This window comes from Rhincodon typus, chromosome 38 (assembly GCF_021869965.1).
Source record: "Rhincodon typus isolate 14 chromosome 38, sRhiTyp1.1, whole genome shotgun sequence".
NCBI lineage: Eukaryota > Metazoa > Chordata > Chondrichthyes > Orectolobiformes > Rhincodontidae > Rhincodon > Rhincodon typus.
The window spans coordinates 9,385,918-9,406,825 of NC_063369.1; positions in this window are offsets into that span (position 1 = coordinate 9,385,918).

A 20,908-nucleotide genomic window follows, 5' to 3' on the forward strand; every position below is an offset into this window, starting at 1 on the left:
TCCAACTGTTCCCCCTTTATCCAACTGTTCCCCCTTTATCCAACTGTTACCCCCATATCCAACTGTCCCCGCCCCTTTATCCAACTGTTACCCCCTTATCCAACTGTCCCCGCCCTTTTATCCAACTGTTACCCCCTTATCCAACTGTCCCCTTTATCCAATTGCTTCCTCCCTTTATCCAACTGTCCCTGCCCTTTTATCCAACTGTCGCTTTTATCCACCCCTCCCTGCCCTTTATCCAGCTGCCCCCCCCCTTTCCCCCACCTCCCCCCCCCCCCCCCCCCCCACTTTATCCAACTGTCCCCGCTTTTTTATCCAACTGTTCAACTGTCCTCTTCACCCGAATGCCCAAGCGTCTTCCCCTTTGCCCAGCGGTTCCCATTTATCCGTGTCCCCGGGGACAGAGAGTGCATTGAGCAAGGTGTAAGCGGGAGCTCGCTGCAGGTGCGCACCCAGTATCAGACCCTGCCAATGGCGTTGGACTGGTTTTCAGCTCAAAAAAAAGCGGAATTTCGGGGGATATTCATCTCCCGGTCCAGCTGCTGCGTTGCTGAGCTAATCGAGATGGGTGGGGTGAAAACACACGCCTTTTAAAAGCCAACGTGCCAACTATTACCAACACATAAATGGAAAACCTTTATCGGTTCCACCAAATTTCTCCCTTTTGCGGAATTGGAACAGTACGCGTCCCGCGTCTCTCTTACAGACACACGAGGTTTGCTTTAAGAGGGAAGGGTGCCCTCGAAAGAATTCGATCCTTTATTGTTCCTGAGTGCCAGGGATTGTTTTAGCTGCAGGATATGAGAGAGGGTCAGTGATAATTGAAACCATCGGCGTCTGGTATCAACAAACTCAAACCCTAAACACGAGGCAAATCAAAGCCCGATTGTTAGGACTCTGATTCATTGTGTACATTTTACAATTTATTTTTCTCTCTCTTCCCCCACCCCAACAGAGACAGAGAGAGAAAAAAAAGATGAATCCCCACAATGAAAGGCCCTGTTCTCATTCAGAATCACAAGGTCGCTGCTGTTCGGTTTTAGAGCCCGCAATTTTGGCTCTGGTTTTTTAAAACGGTTTTGTGTCCCCGCGCTTCATGGTGATTACTGGACACCGTGGGCATTAACCTCTCCCTCCCGCATGTGCCCAGGGCCTGGAAAATTGTAATTTTTGGAGGGTTTTTTTTGGTTTGAAAAAAATGTTGCCCCGCCTGCACTTCGCCAAAGGAATCTCAACCAGAATTTGTAATTCAACAAAGCACTTTCAAATCCAGTTAAGGTTTACTGTGGGATCTGGGCTACCATTTCTGTCCATTCTCGTGGCGCCGAGGTAGTGTCCCTACCTCTGAGGCAGGAGGTCCAGCTTCAAGACCCACCTGCCCCAGAGGAATATCGTAACATTTCCGACCACACTGATGGGGAAAAATATGAAATAATACTGTAAGGAACCCTTATGGTATTGTTGCTATCTCTGAGATAGGAGGCCTGCATTCTAAATTCCACCTGCTAGCATTTCTGAGCAAATTGGTGAGGAATATACACTGACACTGTAAGGGGTTCTTGTGGCACAAGTGGTAGCATCCCTATCTTTGAGATTAGAGGACTGTGTTCCAAATCCCAACTGCTCCAAAGGTATATCTCAACATTTCTGAGCGGGTTGATTAGAAAGATATGTACAGAGCGTATGTGGGTTGTTATGTCCTTTCTCTGACTGAGAATGTGGAGCTCCAGTTAGCTCTCTCTGCATTGACTAGATCTTTGGTGGCTTTATTGACAGCCACTGGGTGAGGGAAAGCTTACTGGGTTTCGCTTTACCTGTTACCCACTGACTAGATCAGTCAAGAGCATCCCAAAACAAAGCAGTGCACAATCCAGCCTTTGGAGAAACGAGGGGAGGACAGTTTGGTTGTCTGTGTGTGTGGAGGGGAAAGAGAGAGAAAATAATGCAGTGCTACGCAGATTGCATTCAAATGGAGGGAGAGCGAGTTTATAAATGTAGCACATCCTCGATTGAACAGGAACATAACGCTGGAAGTCATCACTTTGCACAGATGCGATGGTCCTGAAGAAAGAGATTACTCAGCTCCTCACACACCCTTGGTTATAGTGAGACAATATCCACACAAACACATACACACACATGCAATCAAAATGCATTTATTTTGTTGCTGCAGGTTGAGAAAGCCAAAGTGGAGGCACCGGGAGTGTATTTCTCTCAAGCTTGCTACCTCAGGTCGCTTTTTATCTTCAGGGTCCCACCCCTAGTGCTAGAGAGACCACCACGCCCCACTCTATACACAGCCCCTGCCTCACTACAGATTGTGTGCCTTTGGAGAGCATGGTATTACTGCCATCACGCCAGTGTAGCCACCAACAGTCCCACAGGCAGCCCCTGACCATGGACTCTGACCACTTCTTCAGGTCCCAAATTGGCCCCGACTCTGATTTAGAGCACACCATCTCTCTCTCTCTCTCTCTCTCTCACTGTCTCTCAGAGAACATTCCAATCATTAAACACTGCTGCTATTTATCCATCATTACGCTCACAGGTCAGAGGCAGCAACGCTGCAGCGGTCTGACCCTCCACCAAAACCCAAGGAGTATAACCGACATTCACTCGACCTAAAGGAGGTTGACTGAAGACTCCTTAGTTTTCACCCTGGTTAATGATGATGGCATTAGCAACACAGAAATGGGTGGGCTGGAGGTTTAGGCATTGACACCAATCAACGATCTTCCAAGCTGCCTGTGTGCCTTGACAGTCAGAAACTAATAACCAGCTGTTTTCCTTTTGCTAACACCCTGCCCGGCTCTAAAATGGCTGCACTGTGGTTTCCTGAAATCTAATATGGTGCCACAAATTATACGCACCATTCCAGCAATGCTTTCAATTGTTTAAGGAAACTCATGGGGAACAGTGGTAGTGTCCCTACTTCTGAGCATAAAGGTCTAGGTTCAAAGGTGTGTGGCATGACATCTTTGAAGAGGCTTTTATTATTTAAAATAAAAATCTGGATTGATTAAGTACTTGGAGAAGGTACTTTACTCCTTGGTATTTCTTTGCCAAAGCAAAATGAGTCATCTCCACTTTTGCTTTCTCATTGCATCTTCACCTGTACAGACACTGATGGACCAGTTACCATATAAAGCTGAGCATTGGGTAGTGGGGCACTCATTCTGGATGGCAGAAAATAGCATACAACAATTGTGGAGATGTATGTCAAAACGTCAGAAGTCAGAGTAGAGTTGTGCCCAGTAGAACGAGCTTGGTCTAACAGTACCACATCATTTGTCACTTTCGACAGACTGAAAATCTCCTTTAAATATAGACATTTCCCCTCCTTAGCAGACACGTTAGAGGCTTTTCTTTAAATTTCCTGTTCCTGCACCGTCCTCTGCAAATCTAACCTTAATAACAAAGGTTGATGGTGTCATCCATCCTAGTCTGTTTGTCCTAGTCAATGCTCTGCACTGCGGGTCTTAGTCCCTTTTACAAAGGGGCAGAGTAAAATAGGTTTTGCCACAGCAAGCAGGTGAAGCCAAAACATTGAATGTTGCTAATAAGGAATTATGTATAGTTCTTACGGCTAAACAGATTAAAGGGTATGGGGGAGAAAGTGGAAACAAGGGACTGAGTTGGATGATCAGCCGTAATTGCATTGAATGGTGGAGCAGGCTCGAGGGGCTGAATGGCCTACTCCTATTTTCTATCTCTCTGCTGCAGATTCTGCATCCTGTAGAGATTGCTTTATATTGTATTCAATTTTAATCGTCCTGTTCAGATAGGCAATGATTCACAACTGAGGCCGTTGGGACATTGAACCCAGGCCTTCAAGCCCAGAGGTAGGAACACTACCACAGCACCATGAGAGACCCTTTCTAAGATGGCAATGAGGCAGGACCTATTAGGTTGCCTGCTCCAAAACTGAACGGCTTGTTTTGTAAATAGTTTTCATCACTCTGCTCCGAGATGTTACGACACATATCCGGCGAGGTAGGATTTGAACCCAGACCTCCTGACCCAGTGGGCAGGTCACTACCACTGCCCCCTTTAGATTGTATTGTATCGTGGGTTTGGTCATGTTTCCTGTAGTAAGGGCAGTTATCTCCTGTCAAAGGGTGTTGGCTCAGTGTAGTGCGATCTCCATTGACTTCCCATCATGTGTGATGAGCTGGGAAAGGATTCATGCTCGAGACATTTTATGAGGCAGTGCCCCCAACAGTGCAGGGGAGCTGCTTAAATAGAGGAGAGTCGAACACAATGAGATTTTCAAACTTATCGCACACACAGTGTCTTCCTTGCCTGATTGTGAGTGCTGCATCAATTTGCTTGTGATATATCAGGGAACAAGAGGTTCCCTGCAAGGAAGAAGTTAGCATCCATTATTTTTTTAAAAATGCAAATGTGTATGTGTTGGGTAGGGATGATGTTTGTACTGATGTATATTTGAAGAGTGTACGTCCCTCTTGTTGTATGATTTCCTAAATGGTAGCATCACCCTTTTCTTCGTAGCTTGCTGCTGGACAGCACATCCCATTGCACCAGACTCCTGCCTAATGCTCCTGTTGCTATTGAAGAATTTGGCATTTGCAATTCCCTTCTCATTGTAACTATTTTGAATTTACAATAACACATTTAAACATTGACAACCTGAAGTAAACGGTGTAATGTCCTTTTCACTCACGGGATGTGGGCATCACTGGCTGGGCTAGTGTTTATTGACCATTTCTGATTGCCCCTTGAGAAGGTGGTGGTTAGCTACCTCCTTGAGGCGTAGAGCCATCCACGTTGCAATCGGGAAGGGAGTTCCAGGATCTTGACCTAGAGACAGTGATATTGTTCCCAGTCAGAATGGCGTGTGGCTTGGAAGTGAAAATGTAGGCAGCAGTATCCCCATGTATATGATGCCCATGGCGTTCCTGGGGCTGGAGATTATAGGTGAGGATGGTGTGCATCTGTGTGCTAGAATGGACTCAATAGGCTGAATGGTCTCTCACTGTTCAATAGTGCGTCTGTTATGTCAACAACAGATGTAGAAAAGGTTGGTTGCCCAGTAGATAATCTCACAGATTACAGCATTTGATGAACTGGGATCTTGTTCCTCAGTTTGGAAATCCCACCTCACACAAACTTAAATTTGTTTTTTTTTGTCAAGCTGATGCATGCAGCACCTAACACACATATTCCCTGTGCAGTTCTGTCTTAAATGTTTCATCTCTTGCATAAGAATCTCAGCATCTCACAGCACAGATTGCCATGATTCCCTTTTAGAAAGGAGCCACGGCTTTGGAGAGGAGATTTACCAGAGAAGTTCTGGCAATTTTCAGCCTCAGTCTTTGTGGAGAAACTGTGTCGTCTCTTCTGAGATTGAGGCAGGGATTTGATAGAGATGCTCAAACTCAGGAGTAGTTTTAATAAAGTATTTGGGGAAGAACAAACTGTAGGAGATTCATCAACCTGAAGGTACAGATTTGTGGTGATTGGCAAAAAAAGACTAGAGAGAAGATGAGGATGATTTTGTTTTTGTTGTGTCGTCTGGAATTTGCAGTCTGAAGGGATGGAGAAGAAAATAGATTATGCAGCACCTTCTGAAGGAGAATTAGATGAATGCTTCATAAGGAGACATTTACACAGTGGGGAAAGAGTGTGGCTAATTAGATAGCTCTTTCAAAGAGCCTGCACTTACGTAATGGGCCGAATGGCCTCTTTTTGTGCTGTGTGATTTAATGGTCCAACAGCTCATCAAAACCTTCTCAAGGGCAATGGGCATTAAAAGCCAGCCTTGCCCATGTCCCAAGAGCTCTGGTTGAAACAGATTGGGAGGAGGGAGGATAAAATGCATTCATTTTTATCCACCGCCATCACTCGCATTGCATGAATAATGCAAACGCTGGTGCCATCAAACAGTCTGTACAGCTTAATAGCACAGTAGGTATGTTCAACCCCCACAGCTTCCCCAGATTAATCTCACAATGTGTCACACTCAAACACGCAAACTGTAATCCGGAGGTGAGCTAACTGTCTCCAATATTTTTGTTCAATCATCCAGAGCCATGTTAATAGAAGCAAAGATAAAAAAAAACTTTTATTATACATATATAATATGGATATATATGAGTGTGTGTGTGCGTGCATGTGTAATCGCCTTGGACACTGACTATTTTAGCAACTCTAGACCGTAATCACTTTGAAGAGATTCTTTTGTCTCGAGGGAGGAATGAAATAGGTTTTGTTTTGTCGCTGAACAATCTGTGATATTGGACACAGCAATTTCAGTAAAATTAACATTCTGTGGCTGATTCTGCTGTCAACTCAGAATTTGACAAGGTTCAATCATTTACTATTTGGGGAATTCGATTAAATGAATACAAGGTGTTATTTGAATGTTACATTGTTTCTGTTTTGCCTTCATCATGGTGGAATATAATATATATTCGACAGCCCCACTGTATAATTTGATAGCTTGATATAGTAAGTCATTTCAGGATGCTTTTGTTGCTGTAAATTACAGACAGTACTTTATTCCAGATTTTTAAATTTATTTTTTAAGTGTTTTTCTCGCTTCAACTTTCACTGAAGGGAAGACTTGCATCTAGTCACATCACAGAAATAATAATCACAGATGGTGAATTATTTTGAAATGCAGTTACTCTTGTTATGTGTCATAACATGGCAATTATTGCCACAAACCGAAAAGACAGGTAGTTTTTGGATGATACTGGCTGAGGGAGGAATGTTGACCAGGACAACATTGAAAGAGCGGCATATTATCTTTTTCAAAATTCTTTCGCTGGATATGGGCATTGCTGGCTGGAGCAGCATTTAATGTCCAGCCTGAATTGCTTTGGAGAAGTTAGTGGTGAGCCGTCAATTTTACCCAATGCAGTTCTCAGAGTGTAGGGTCACACACAGAGCTGTTCTTCCCTAAACTTGCAATGGAACAGATATAAGGGACACCATTTTTTTTTAGCAAATATTCCCTGCAGCAGCTTACTCATCAGTTAACAGTAAATAGTGATTGGACCTTTCCTAACAATGACTCCCTCCTCCCCTCAACACCAACAAGTCTCACAGCACCCTCCAGGCACCTCCTTAATCTGTCTTCTGATGTTGTTCTTGGCAGCATTCATGCATGGCTTTCCTCCCATTCTGTATTTTGCACATTTGGTTTTTTTTAAAGAAAAACAGGCGATGTGGCTGGGCCAGCATTTATTGCCCATCCCTAATTGCTTTCAGGAAGCTGATGGTGAGTTGTCTTCTTGAACCACTGCAGAGATGCAGGAACACCCACATAATGCCCTTAGGAAGGGAGTTTCAGTGACAGTGAACGAATGGTGATACATTTCCAAGTCAGGATGGTATATGGCTTGCTCAGGTTTCCTAAGTATCTGCTGCCTTCATCCTTAAAGGTTGGTAGAAATCACTGTACAGGTCAGCTAGGGCTTTGGTTTTAAGTTGGTAGTATAATAGTAACCTCTCTGGATTGGTGTAACTCTACAGCCGAGTGAGCAGCTAGGTTGACTCTTAACAACCTTCACAAAAGGTCACAAAATGTATCCAGCCGTTACAGGGGGAAACAGAATCACTGTGGTTGTTCCATGGAGAACAGCAGTTCAAGAAAGTGACTCTCCTCCACTTTCCTGAGGGTAATCAGTGCCTGCCTTGCCAAGGACACCCCCATGTCTATAGCAAGTTTCCTAAAAACAATTAGGCTGACCCTCATGCTGTTGTACATTCTTAAGTATGGGCTGCCCCAAAATACTTTGTCTGATTTGTCCTCCTTCATGTGTGAGGCAGTGGAATTCTGCGGTCCAAGAGCGACTTCAAGAATTGATCCTGTCCTTGGGTTTCAAACTTGAGTCAAATGACTGCGCCAAAGCCAAGAGCTCCGTTGTGTTTCTATTAAGCTCGAGATGGATGCTTAGGAGCAGTGCTGCACTGTCTGAGGTAACTCTTTTGCTCAGAACCTAATGTACCAACTGAGTTTTCCCCAGCAACATGGTCAATATTTATCCTTCTATCAACATCACCAAAACTGAAGGCTGGTGGAATGGATTCAATGACAAATCCTAAGAGAATATGCAAGAGGTCCTTGATGGGGAATAACTTTCAGGGCTATGAGGAAAAGGACAAGGGAGTGACAGTAATTAAACAACTCTCTTTCAAAGAAATGGCACATAGACAATGTGCCAATTGGCAACATCTTATACAGTGTCATTTGGCAGTTACCTGCTCTTTTATCTCATTGTTTGTAGAAGCATGTTTGTCCACATTACTTTTACATTACTTGTAAAACAATTCATTGACACAGAAGCTTTGAAGATGTGTGTTGGCACTGTACAAGATCGGAGTAGGAATAGGCCATTCGGCCCTTTAAGACTGCTCCACCATTAAATATAATTGTGGCTGATCATCCAACTCAATAGCCTGTTCCCACTTTTCCCTATACCTTTGACCTCTTTAGCCCCAGGCGCTATAAACTAATTCCTTCTTGAAATTAAGTCATGCTTTAGCCTTGAATGCTTTCTGAGGCAGAGAATTCCATGGACTCACCACTCGCTGGGTGAAGACATTTCTTCTCCTTGCTGTCCGAAATGGTGTATCCCATGGAAGTTTGGATTGCCAGAGACACACACGCACACACTTCTGAGTGTAGGTGACCAGGCAACTGTCAGACATGTGTCCTGGTTAACGCTTAGTCCAAGAGTATCAAAACCCATGTGTTGCCACCTACTCGAGACCATTTAACTAACTCAGCACAGATCAGTCAAATATTCTGCTATCACAGTTGACTTCCCATCCAAGTCTTTGAAGAATCTCATAATCTGAAGCGTGGTAAAGAGCAGTGATATGCCACTTCATATTCTGATGTACTACTCTGATAGCAAGCACTCTTTCTGTTTTGAATGCTTCTCTATTAAACCGCGTGTAAGTGGCAGATTCTCGCCTTGCAAAGAGGCCAAAGAGATTCAACTGTCTACGACACTTTCAGGACAGTCTTTGGCCATTTTTAACACGTATTGTTGCTCAGTGTTAATGTACTAGGGACACGGTTTCAATCCCACCAGTGGCAGCTGGTGGAATTTTAAATTCCATTCATAAACTGGGATAGAAAGGGTAGTCTCAGTAACGCTGACCATGATGACTATCAGCGATTGTTGTAAAAGCTCTTGACTGGCTCACTCATATCCTTTAGGGAAGGAAATCTGCCATCCTTACCTGGTATGGCCTACACATGATTCCAGATCCACAGCAATGTTGTGGAGACTTAAATGGTCTTTGGAATGGCCCAATATGCCACTCAGTTCAAGGGCAAATAGGGATAAGCTTGTGTGACCTGCAACACCCACATACTATCAAAGAATAGAATAAAAATATGCGTTCCTAGTTCAGAGATGGGTGTTGGTGATTATTATCCACAAGACCTACCAGGTTTTGAACCCCTAGGAACAGGAGAATGGCAATTCTGGGAAGTAAACAAGCAGTATGTGCACAGAATTCAGGACCCTACACTTCATTGACTCTGAGAATACCTCTGGGGAAAGATACTTCCAGAATTTTCTCTCTATCGGTGAAGTAAATTGGAAAAAATCCATGGTAACAGGGAAAGCATGTTCCTAAGGCAGCAATTGGTGCACAGTATAAAGAACCAACTGACTTTTTGTTGTGTCTTGATGTGGTGTCCATTTAATGAATATAACTATCTATTTGGGCAGAGCTACGCAAGAGGACTTTATTCTTGTAACCTCGGTAACCATTGGTATCTGTTTCCTGTTAAAATTTCTAATGATACTGCGCCTAATGTAGTGAGTTTATCACAATTAGATGATAAAGACCAGAATGCTTACTCACAGTTATTAGCAAAAAATAGATTTGGAATGTGCTGCCTGAAAGGGCAGTGGTAGCAGATTCAGCAGTAACCTTGGGATAAATAATTGAAGAGGAAGAGATTGCGGGGCTATGGGGAAAGAGAGACAGTGAGGTTAATTTTTAAAATATAATCTGGAATTAAGAGTCTAGTGATGACCATGAATCCATTGTCGATTGTCGGAAAAACCCAACTGGTTCACTAATGGGAAGGAAACTGTCATCCTTACCTGGTTTGGCGGACGTGTAACTCCAGATCCACAGCAATGTGGTTGACTCTTCACTGTCCCCTTGGTAATTTGGAATAGGTAACAAATACTGGCCTGGCCAATGCTGCCCACATATGGGGGAGACAATGGCATAGTGGTAATATCACTGGACTATTAATCCAGAACTCAGCTGATATCCTGGGGACCTGGGTTTGAATCTTGCCATGGTGGAATTTTAATTCAGAAAAAAAATCCGGAATTAAGAATCTAATGCCGACCATGTATCTATTGTCAACTGTGCAGTGAGGGCCCATCTGGTTCACTAATGTGCTTTAGGTAAAGAGACTGCCATCGTTACCTGGACTGGCCTACACGCGACTCTCAACCCCCAGCAATGGGGTCAACTCTTAACTGCCCTCTGGGCAATTAAGGATGGGCAATAAATGCTGGCCTAGCCAGAGATGCCCTCATCCCATGAATGAATAAAAGAAAATTGGATATGTGTTTCCAAGGGCTGGCACAGGCATAATTGCTTTTTGTTTTGTGTCATTCTATGATCTTCTTGAGCCAGGTCTGCCAGCTTTGGACCAAAGAATGGGGAATGGGAAAGTCACTCTTAAAAACTCTGTGATCAGTCCCATCTGTTGGATGGCAGGGATTGGACCAAAATGGTGAGGGGAGTGCTTGCTAAACAGATTCAGGACAGGGGATCTGCACAGCAAAATCCCCACTACTGGGACTTCCTGTCCAGCCCGTATGCACTCATGGAGAGACACAGACAATGCTGCCCATTAGGAAAGACAGCTCCCTCTTCAGAACGAGCGGTGAACAAGAGCTGGTCCGTGAGGATTTGCATTCATTACATGAATAAAATTATCAATTGGGAGGAATATAAGTGCTCTGGTCGGTGGGATTTTAACATAAGACATTCATAATGAAAGGGCAAAGAGGAGTGAGAAATTGGAAGGTGCGAACTAAAAGGAGACAAACGCAAGTTTAGCACCAGAACACCAGGCAGCCGTGAATCTATTGCAAAAAGCACCTAGTCATTCACGACTGTCATTCTCACTGCGCGCAAAAAAGAAATTATGTTTCTCAGCACCTCGCAAAGGTGTTATCCCTCGGCACTGGAAATGTTGAGAAACACTTTGAAAACTGATTCTCTTGTTCTCAATATTGTCCTTTCTTGGGCTTCTCAGTCTGAGCTAACGACTTCCAAGCCCCAAAAATACTCTGCCAGCCAGAGTGCCTTACAAAGGAGCTGGTCGAAAGCACACAGTGAGCTAAAAGACCAATGGCAGTTCAGTGCGACATGCGGAACCGAGTTAATAAATAGGTTTTATCCATTTAAGAAGCAGGCTAGCTGACCTAAGCCTCAAATTGGATCTACTTTGGGTTTCTGCCAAAAGATTACTTACAGTAAGAGCAGCACAGGAAATAATCTCAGGATAATGCCGGCTAATATTGCTGTATATCAGATCCCCTTAATAAGGTGTCAGCCGTGACTCCATGCCAGCACTGAGTGGCAATAATCCCAGATTGGCATCTCAGTGCGGAGTTTGGGGAGGGGGTAGGGGGGCTGGGAGGATGCACATCCTTTGGACGATGCATTCTAAACCCGGGCAGATATTCAAAACAAATCCCTCGCCGAGGAGTTCACTTTGGCACCCCCGGGAGCAATGAACCTCCTTCCTCGCACCCGCTGCAATTCACCAGGCCTTCCATTCTTCTGGGATCTTGCTGTGCACAGTTCGCCAGCCGCCGCAAGCAAGCGTGTCAAGTGATTTAATGACCTCAAAAGAATCGTGGGATTCTTTTTCTCACCACCCCCCCAAGCCGAGAACATGAATAACATATAAAGCAATGTAAGATTTTCCAAAAATAAATAGATACCAATTCATCTTAAACTTCATTTTGTTGAGTCGGAGGCTAAAAGCGGCTGACTGTCATGCTCCCAGCAAAGTAACCACCTTCCACAGCTCGAACCAGAGCAGATGATCCATGGCAAGGAAGATGATCGAAGTTCTATTGAATGCCTCATTACAAGTTGGACTTTGATTTGTGAGGGAACATTCCACTTCAAGTTTTGCAACTAAGGGATCACTGATTAAAAATAAGGGGCTGCCCGTTTTTTTAAGTCACTTGCAGGATGAGGACATCGCTGGCTAGGCCAGCATTTATTGCCCATCCCTAATTGCCCAGAGGGCAGTTAAGAGTCAACCCCATTCCCGTGGGTCTGGTGTCACATGTAGGCCAGACCAGGTAAGGATGGCAGTTTCCTTCCCTTAACGATATTAGTGAACCAGATGGGTTTTTCCTAACAACTGTCAATGGTTTAGTAGTCATCAGAAACAAAAACCGAAGTTGCTGGAAAAGCTCAGCAGGTCTGTGGAGAGAAGTTAGAGCTAATGTTTTGGGTCCCTCCTGAGCTTTTCCAGCATCCACTGTTATTTTGTTTTGGGGTTTTTTTTTTGCCCTTTCCACGATCATCATTACACTCTTAATTGCAGATTTTTTTTTAATTGATTTTAAATTTTACCAGCTGCTGTGGAAGGATTTGAACCCAGGTCGCCAGAACGTTAGCTAGTTCCGGAGTAATAGCCCAGGGATAATGCAACTAAGCTATTGTCGCCCCATATTAATAGCACAGATGAAGGGAAATCCTTTCTCTTGGAAGGTTTTGAGTATTTGGAACTCTCTTCCTCAAAAGATTATGGAAGCAGAGCCTTTGAAATTTTTTGAGACAGAGATAGATAGATTCTTGGTAAGTGAGAGGTTGAAAGTTTATTGGGAAGAGGTAAGAATGTGGACTGGACGCTGGAATCAGGTCGACCACGATTTTCTGGAAAAACGGAGCATGCTGGAGAGACCGAATTGCTTTATTCCTGTCCATCCTTCTTACTCATGCTGGTGTCAGCAAAAATAAAACTGCTTGGCCTCAGCCCTACGATTAGTGGAACTGACGTCCCTGTGAATAATAGCCGCTGGGAGGGTCAATTTATTTCCTCAGTTAGAACTCTCCAGGCGACCTCCTCTGTCTCTCTCTCTCACTCACTCTCCAAAGTGAAGGGGAAATTGAGCACCACTGGGAGACGGTTTCAGTCTGGCTTCCCCGTGTCAGGTCAGTGCAAGCTCAGGGTTGGGTGGCACTATCTGGGCCAATCCCGAAACAGACGCTCGCAAGGCTGGCGCTTCAGTAGGGGATCTCAAACCCCATATGGGCCATTGTAGTCAGTGTCTCTTTCACCTCAAGTTTTAGCAACGAAGCTGGTAAAACAAATGCAGCTCACCAACAACAACAACAGAAAAACAACAAAACGCTGGAGAAACTTTGCAGGTCTGTGGGGCGATAGAGAGAGAAAACTTTTGAGTTCTGAAGAAGGACTCGAAATCTGAACTCTGCTTTTCTCTCTCTTCACAGATAGATAGTGCCACATCAGTTGAGTTTCTTCCAGGAACTTTCTGGCTCTGTGCGTTTCAGATCTCCAGCCTCTCCTCGGTTCTTTTGTTTTAGCTCATTCAGGGAAAAAGAAATCACGGTTTGGGGAAGAAAGAGAACATCACAGAGAATTCTAACTTAGTCACATTCGGAAGGAAGGATGAGAAGAAAAGTATATTATTCGACGAGGAATTATACTCCTTATGGAGAAAGGTCATTTTTCCAGAATGAGATTCTTCTTTAAGAATAAAGGCAGAATCTCTTATAGAAATTAAACAAGAATACACTGGCTTTTTTTTTCTTTTCAACTGTTTTGAGTGTCACGTCGCTTCAGTAAAAGCCATGGTTTATGTTAATTCAACATCAAGCGATGGTTGCTTGGAACTTTCACTGACATTTTGTTTCTCTCTCCTTGCCTTCTGTTGGAAAGGCAGTAAATTCCCTGGTGAAATCTCCCAGCAGATGACACGGAGGGCCATCAGACACCTTTTGCTCCTCCTACACCAATTTCTATCGCCCCGTTCCCCGTTACGTTTCTCCATTAAGCCCGAGCAGCTTAAGGGCTGCAGATGTTTATTCTGATGCATGTAGTACAAATAGGATTAATCTAAACAGCTGAACGGGGTAGAGGCGTTAGCTCGGAGAGGTAGGGGGGTGGTGGGTGTGGAAGAGAGAAAGCATTAACAGAATAAAAAGGGTGAAACGGTTGCCAAAGTAACTGGCCGTGAACTGCTGGTTTTTGGGGGCAGAGATTTGAGAAAGTTACAGGTGGCTGTCTTGTGTTGTCCCAGTGGGGTACGGTAACAGATCAGTGACATATGCTTTCGCTGGCGAGCACTATACGATTAAAGCTTAGGGCCATTTATTGGTTTTTTGTTAGCGAGGGAAGTCTGGCGTGTCAAATCCCAACAATGAGTCAATTGAAATCAAATGAAGCTTCCCCAGAATAAACCTTATTGAACGGTCGCTTTTTTTTTCGCAAAGTATGAGTGATATGGAAGGTAGAAATGATATTCCTCTGGGGACCCCCAAGCCACCACTCTCTCCTTCCTAATCCCTGCAAAACCCTCCTGTCCCACTGTCCGCCATTTGAGTTTGCAGAACCACATGATAAAACGGAGGTGCATTTACATAGCAGCTTGTCACACCATGCCAGAAAGGGAGGAGGGGTTGAAACATTCCAGGAAAGGATTGACACAGATCTGATTTCTTTTTGGTCTTTGGGGTGTGTCGGGGGTTGGGGGGCATTATAACAAGGGAGGCCAAAGGGTGAAGTCTTTAGAATGATTCATAGAATCATTGCAGTGTGGAAACAGGCCATTCAGCCCATTGAGTCCATACCACCCCTCTGAAGAGCATGCCACCCCAACTTTGCAACCCTGCATTTCTCATCGCTAATCCACCTGAACCTGCACATCTTCAAACATGCAAGGAAACTGGAGCAAACCCACACAGACACAGGGAGAATGTGCAAATTCTACACAGATAGTCACCTGAGGGGGGAAATCAAACCCAGGTCCCTGGGGCTGTAAAGCAGCAGTGCTAACCACTGAGCCACACCCTTAAGCAGCTGGATTTAGAGGAAAACAAGGAGAATACACCCCAATGTGGGTGATAGGCAGAACTAGAAGCTGTCAATATAAGATAGTCACCAAGGTATCCAAAAGAGAATTTAAAAGAACCATCTTCATTGGAAGAATGATGAGAAATGGAACTCTCTACCACAGGGAGACAAAGTGGGTGAAGTGAATGGTATATATGTGTTTGAAGAGGAGGTAGATAAACCAGAAGTAAGATGTTTTGTAGTGCATTGGTAGTGTCCTTACCTCTAGGCCAGACGCTCTGGGTTCAAGTCATACCTGCTGCAGATGAGTATCATAATATGCTTGAAATGATTGATTAGAAAGCATCTATGGACCAGAAGAGTGCCAGCCAAAATGTTTTTCACTTGGGAGCGTGCAGTGTGGATGGAGAGTGTCTGGGTTTTAGTGCGAGACAGTGGTACTGACACTGGGCTTGTCATCCAGTACCCCAGGCTAACGTCCCATGGCGCAGTGGCAGTGCCCCTACCTCTGGACCAGGAGGCCCGGGTTCAAGTCACACCTGCACCAGACACATGATGTTAACCTGTCTGAACAGGTTGATTACCAATGCTCAGAAATGAGGAGGGAAATGGATTTAGATGGGCAGAGGCACAAGTGGGACATAAAGCCTGGGAAGGGCTATGTGGGCCAAATGGCTTGTAACTGCTATTTGTAAACCATCCTCGTAATTAATTTGCCGAGTTTTCCAGCATTATTCAATCCAACTTCTCCACAGGAGCCTCTTCTCTCAAAGCCTGACTTTATCCAACCTAATCACATAACCCCTTTCCTCCCTCATCTCTATCTTCCTTTGACACTGGAGCCAGTGACTAATTCAGTCAGATAATTCAGAGTTGCCTGTGAGATTTCCTTAGGAGTGATTAATGTACAGCACTGTCCTTCTGTTTTCTGAACAAGCTTTATTCAGTCGTTATGTAGGATGCACTCCCATACAAAGTTGAGTGAAGCATTGACCCAACAATCAGTGATGTCAAAAGATTCTGAATCAACCTCCAATTTGATATCATTAGTGATAACAATCATATTCTGGGTAGTGTGCACAAATAGCAGATGATCATAGTTACCACAATCACAGAGCAATGCATAAACCTTACAACATGGGAGAAAATAAAGGCCAACTGGTCCATGTTGGTGTTAACCCTCGAAACAATGTAACCTCGATCACATTTATCCATTTCACAGCCCCCCAGTGTCTCAAAGGCATCTTGTCAGTTTTCCTCAGCAACAGGCAACACAGTGAAATGCGATAAGTGCCGTTGTTTCTTTGTTATATTTATTTGGGGCCGGCATTTTATTGCCCATTCCTTTTTTTCCCTCCCCTGGTGAAAGGTGGTGGTGAACTGCCTTCTCGAACACGGCTGCCCTCGGAGTGCAGTGTTCTTGTTGGTCACAGTAAGCTCCCACAGTCCATGGGATAGATGAGGGATATCCGCCCCCTCCCAAACAAAGGTCCATAATGTTGATTTCTGTGTTCAGAGGACTGCGTGACAGTGCTGTCACTTTAAAAGGTTATTCTGTCCTTTTTGTTTGAAGAGAGCTTGTAAGGCAGAGGTGTCGAACTAGCTGCTGAAGATGACTGAAGTAAACAGCTTGGGAGGCCTTGGCTATTTCTGTAAAGTTGAAACAATGGAAGGAGCCTGGGCATGGCCAGCTGACACAGATCAGGCTTTCTTGTTTTTTTTTTAAGTTTTAAGCAGCAGAAGCCTTTTTGGGTCTCAAAAGAGTTGGAAGTTTCAGGAAATGATTCCTAGCTGCTATTCTTCCTGAAGTGTCTCTTGATGATTTTCCCCCTGGTTTGGAGAATTGCTTGTAAGAATCTGTGTCTGAATTTGCCTTTTTACCAAGGGTTGAGTTTATGGCATGTTACTATATTAGAACAGTTAATTAGCAATAGGTACTGTATCTATTTTTTGCTTAAGTTTTCTAATAGTTCAGTTATTCTAAATTCCTCTCTGCTTGTATTTGAGCTACAGTGTTTAAGTAAATTGTGTTTTGCTTAATATCAAGTAGTTTGATCCAGTCGTATCACATCTGGAAAACAGCACTTCACATCTACCTTTAAAATAAGAAAAAGTTAGGCTCTAGGCTATTTTCTTAAAATATTTTGAGGGGGTCTGGCCTGGTCAATAACAACTGTCCCAAGAGAAAAGCTCAAATAGATTGAGCCTCTAGCTCTGGAGTTTAGAAAAGTGGGACGCAATCTCTGTCATGTCCACAGGTCTTGAAGAGAGAGATTGTAGATTGTTTCTTAAAATCTTTGCTGTTTATATTTTGAAATGATCTTTGCTGGACTAAAACATGGCTGCCACTAATCACATGGTGCAGACAGACCACAATTTCTGGAAGGTTTCTAATCAGTAGTTCCCAAATCATCCTCCTGAAATGTCACATCCTTGCATTATGTGAAATTTGAAGTCTGCAATCACCAAAATATCAGATGAGATCGCTCCCCAGCCAGTTCTGAACCATAGGGATCTATTGAAACTTGCTATGCCTGAAGGGGCACTAATGGCTCACCATTGGCCTCATACAAGTGAACAATGATCCTGCTCAGAGATAGAAACTGATATTGTATAACAACTACCTCATTAAAGTGAATCCAACTTATCCAGGAATCCCAACACATGATTTAAATTCCTGATCTTCGACAAGACATTTAATTATACATTTTCTGAAATCTCAATTCAGTCTAATAAAAAAAAACAGATTGCCATTAACATCCGGTCAGTCCATTTGGAAATCAAATTGGTGACACCACAGACAAGCTGCAGACATAGCTACGCCTCCATTAGTCTAAATTGCCTTTGAAACCTTGCTCCGGAAGAAAATTTATACTCATCAAAAAGGTAGAGCTAGTCTGTTATTCAACATCATCTTGTTGTACCTTCATCAACCTGAATGGGAACTCTTACAGAAAGGAGTGCTCACTGGCCACTGACTTTCTGGATTCAGTCACAAATCACATGAATTAACATCGATATGTTTTGATTGTTAAGTCATTCGCATATTGTAATCTCTTTCCTTGCCTTCTTCTTCCTCTTCCTTGAATACTTGAATACTTGGTTATGTGGATGTGGTATGACAATCATTCCCCTGAGTTTAAATACACTTGAGCAGCAAGGGCAGCAGATACATGGGAATGACAGTAGCTGCAAGCATTGCTCCAGATTTCACACTGTCCTGACTTAGAAATATATTGCCGTTCCTTCACCGTTGCTGGTTTAAAATCCAGGAGCCTCCTCCCTGACAGCAGTATGATTTTCCTACATCCTCTGGACTGTAGTGGTTCAAGGAGGTGACCTGTCTTAAACTAAAGAGAATTCATAGAAAGTCATTTAAAAGTTGCACACCATGTACAGAAAGTTTTATGGGGAACGCACTGTGGCCCATTTTGAAAGGGAAAAGAAATAAGAAGCTTTGTTTTAAAAATAAAACACTCTGCTCGCAGACAGAAGAGGAAAATGCTAGAATAATTAAAATTCACTTCTCCTACTTGTCCTCCTTGAAATGTAAGAGATTCTTGGAGGGCCTGATGAGGTAGGGAGGTCTAAATTGCTGGAGAATCTAGATCTTGGGACCATGGTGTCAAAATAAGTGCTGGGCATTTCTGGGCTGAAAGAAAGAGAAATGTGTGAATCTTTGGATTAACCACCTCCAGAGGACTCTGGGTGCTCCGTTATTGAGAATGTAGAAAAGGAAGTAGGCTTGTTATCTGAAATGGAAGAAAAAAATTGCAGTGCTATGGGGTAAAGGCAGTGACACAAGCTGAATTCCAATTTTTGCAGAGAACCAGTATGGGTATGATAGGCTGAACGGTCTCCTGTGCTGTAACCCACTCAATAATTCTGCATTCAAAAGTGAGACCAATAGATTTTGGGGCTCTAAACGATTTTGGGGATTTGGGGTGGATGTTGCTTTGCATTTATTGTCCATCTCTGGAAAAAGCAGTTCACCTACTTGAACGACTGTAGTCCATAGCACATAGGGATATCACATTGCTGTCCAGGAGGAAGTTTCTGGATTTTAGACCAACAACAGTGAAGGAACAGCAATATATTTCCAAGTCAGGACAGTATGAAATCTGGAGGGACACTTGCAGTTACTGCCGTTCCCATGTATCTGCTGCCCTTGCTGCTGAAGCAGATGTGGGCTTGGAAAATGCTGATAGAATGGGGAATGTGGGCGTGACATCACTGGGCTAGCAAATTCAGAATGTCTGGGGACCTGGTTTCAAATCCCATCCTTGACAGATGGTGAAAACTCAATTCAATCATCTCAAAAAAAAAGCTGGCTTAATGGCGACTACATAACTGTTGTTTGCTGAACCCATCTAGTTCATATCAGCCATGAGACTCGAGGGGCTGAATGGCCTACTCCTGATCCAAATTTTATGATCTAGTGGATAAGAATTGGCCATCCTTACCTGGCCTGGCCTACATGTGGCTCCAGTCCCCACAGCAATGTAGATGACTCTTAAGTGCACTCTGGGCAATTAGGGACGGGCAATAAATGCTGCCTCGCCAGCGACACCCACCTCACATGTATGAATAAAAAAATGAAGTTGATGTAGAAAATCAGCTACCACTTTATTGTGTGGCGGACTGGGTTGGACCATGTATCGACTCCTGTTCCTAATTCTTCTGATTGAATAATCTAATTTTTAGTACTGTTCACCAACGAGAAATGCTGGCTAAGCTACCAAGAGAACCCTAATCTCTTTGTATTGTGTCTTTGGCCGTTATGCCTTCTACTGCCTTGGCCTGCCAGGTCAGGAGTTCAAACTCTTTAAAACTTACCTCTCTTCATTGTTTGTCCTAATATTGCCTTCTGTTGCTAGATATATGGTTGACAGTACATTAAAGAACTTTGGGAGTCTGTTGTTGCATTAAAGACACTGTATCAATGCACAGTAACTTATCTCTATCTCACAATCTCACTGAAACATACAAGGAATTGACAGGGTAAATGCTGAAAGGATGTTTCCCCTCATGGGACAGTCTAGCACCAAAGCGCATACTCTCAGAATAAAGAGGCACCAATTTAAGACAGAGATGAGGAGGAATATCTTCTCTCAGAGGATTGTGAGTCTTTGGAACTCCTTGCTGCAGAGATCTGTGGAGGCAGAGTCCCTGTGTATATTTAAGGCTGAGATGGATAGATTCTTGGTCATTCAGGGAATTCAACAGTTATGCGGAAAAGGCAGGAAAGTGGATGTGAGGAACGTTAGAACGTCCAGGATTCTACTGAACAGCAGAGAAGGCTCAAGGAGTCAAACAGCCTACTCCTGTTCCTATTTTTAATGGTCCCACGGTCTTGCCACTGGTCCTCTGAATTGACCCCTCAGACACACTGTTTGCAACATGGCTTGAACCTTACATTACCTGACTGGAAGCTTCTTTACTTTCAAGTGAACAACCCTTCTTCACCCCACATCCCCAACACCATCCCGCCCCCACACAAAAACCGCCCTCTCTAGTCCCTTCCTTCCACCTCCAATCATTTCACAATCAACAAATGGAAGTAAATGAAAACTCTTTCCTTCACTGCCTCCACTGGTCTCTAATTATGGGAGACTCTGGGACAATCCCGCAGGGTGTGGTCAGTCCTTTTGAGGAAGGGAAATGAACTGGAGAAGAAGCAGGAACTGAATTTTACAGAGATAATGGGAACTGCAGATGCTGGAGAATCTGAGATAACAAGGTGTAGAGCTGGATAAACACAGCAGGCCAAGCAGCATCATAAGAGCAGGAAGGCTGACGTTTCGGGCCTAGACCCAAACGTCAGCCTTC